This window comes from Eimeria acervulina, genomic scaffold, assembly GCF_000499425.1.
Source record: "Eimeria acervulina Houghton genomic scaffold, Eah_scaff251, whole genome shotgun sequence".
Taxonomy (NCBI): domain Eukaryota; phylum Apicomplexa; class Conoidasida; order Eucoccidiorida; family Eimeriidae; genus Eimeria; species Eimeria acervulina.
Window position 1 is genome coordinate 845 of NW_013549966.1, and position 2500 is coordinate 3344.

A 2500-nucleotide genomic window follows, 5' to 3' on the forward strand; every position below is an offset into this window, starting at 1 on the left:
AGCTGTTGCTCGGGCAACAGCAGCTGCAACAGCAGCAGCAGCAGCAGCAGCAGCGAGGTGCATGCGACTTGAAGAGCTTCAGCCTGCATATGTTTCTGCTTTTATTTGTTTTGTATGAATACTACATTGTTTGTATGTGTTTGTTTGTTTATTTGTTTGCTTGTTATTTGCTTCTTTTGTTGCATTGGCTTCTTCTTTTTAATTCTATTTGTTTTTTACTTCTTTTTACTTGTCTCTTGCTGCCGCAGCTGTTGCTGCTGTTGTTGCTACTGTCTGTTTGTCTGTCGTTATATTTGCGTATTAATTTTAATTGTTTTATTGTTTTTGTTCTTTTGTTTGTTTTTATTTGCTTTTTGCTTATTTGTTTATTTATTTATTTGTTTTTTGTTTATTTATTTACTTGTTTGTTTGTTTATTTATTTATTTATTTTTGTTTTTTGTTCTTACGTTTTTGTGTTTTTCAGGGTAAACACCGAAAGAGCAAGTCAGAGAAGAAGGTGAGGGGCTTTTATATTAATATTATGTTGTTTGTATTTGTTTATTTTATTAATTTCTTTTATTTGCTTCGTTATTCTGCTGTCTGTTTAGTTGTAGTAAAGCCTTCTTTAGGTGTATGTACACCGCACATATACACCTCATTCTCTTGCATGCAGGACTAGCAAAGACTTTAACCAGCAGGTTGTTCTTTGCGGGCCTTCGTTTGCTGCTGCTGATGCTGCTACTCATGCTGCTGCTGCTGCTGCTGCTGCTGTGTGGGGTGTCTGTACAGCGGAAGAAAGAGGGAAGCCACAACTCTTCGCATGCACAAACACGCGCAGCACCTGCTGGCGGTCTTTTAACAGAAATAAATGAAAGACAAAACAGCAGAAGCAGCTCGAGAGATATATTTGCTTTGCAGCCTCTAACAGAGGGGACGTTTCATGATGTGCCGCTGCAGCAGCAGCAGCAACAGCAGCAGCAGCAAATTCAGCAACAACAGCAACAACAGCAGCAGCAACAGCCATGGAGATTGTGAAGACGCGCTTCTGGGGCTTCGTCTGTCGCTTGGTTTTATTCCGGGGACCTACCGATGCTGCTGCTGCTGCAGCAGCAACAGCACCAGCAATAGCGGCAGCAGCAGCAGCAGCAGTGTGCTCTATTTGGAGCCTTGTAGATAACGTTTGCTGCTAGCAAGTGCACATACACCCCAAGTAGCTGCTGCTACACCCTCCGTTTGCATGCAAAAAGCAACACCAAAAGCCCCAAAGTATTGTAGGCCGTTGCTGCTTCACTTAAAGAAAGGCAGCAAAACAATTTGCTGCTGCAGTGCAGGCCTGTGTTGCTGCTGCTGCTGGAGCGGTTCTGCTGTTCCTTTGTTGCTGATGCGCAGCAGCAGGAACAGCAGCAGCACAAGCAGGAGCAGCGGCGGCAGCAACAGCAGCTACAACTACTCCAGCAGCAACAGCTGCAACTACTGCAGTAGCAGCAGCAGCAGCAGCAGCAGCTGTTGCTGCTGCAGCTAGCCGCATAGATAGATATTGTTGTTATTAACGTTAAGATATAAGGAATGGAGTTGCGTACCTAAGAAAAGGCATTTTGTTTCTTTGCAAGCATTTCTTTGCAGTATTTATATATAATATTATATTATATTAAAAATATATTTTAATTGATATTCTTGTGTTTGTTTTTGTTCTTCTGTCCCCTGCATGCAAATACAGACACGCAGCTCGGCGCCAGCTGCAGATTGATACGTTTACATCCAGTAGAAGATGCTGCTGTTGCTGCTGCTTCTGCTGTTGCTGCTGCCGCTCTTGTTGCTGCTGCTGCTGTTGTTGTCTCCACGACGGTGCATCTCTTGTTTGATATATATGCATATATATATGCATGTATGTATGAATATATATATATATATATATATATGCATTATATCTATTTTATATATTGTATAATAAATGTCTCCTCAGGCCTCCGCTGCATGCAAACAAAAGCCAGAGAGAAGAGGCCTCAATAATAATAATAAAAACTATTAATAATAATAAAAACTATTAATAATAATAGTAATAATAATAATATTATTATTATTATTACTGACAATATTGTGAATACTAATAATAATTATTATTTGACCCAACACAGGCGTCTCTGCACTTTCCGGTGTATGTACAGAACATACTCGTCATACTTTTATAATAATAAAATATTATAATAAACCTAATATATATATATATATATATGTATATATATATATATATATAGATGTAGGTATTGTGTATATGGTATAGTGTACATGTGCATGCATATATATATATATATATATATATATATATATATATATATATAAGGTGTATATATGTTATATATTTTATGTTTATACATATATGTTTATATATATATATACCTTTGCATGTGTAGTATATGAATCATACAGCAATATGTATATATGCAGGAGACAATTTGAATAATTGAATTGCTGCAAGTATAAAGAATAAGATTTAATGCATTTGAGGTGTCTGTACAGCTC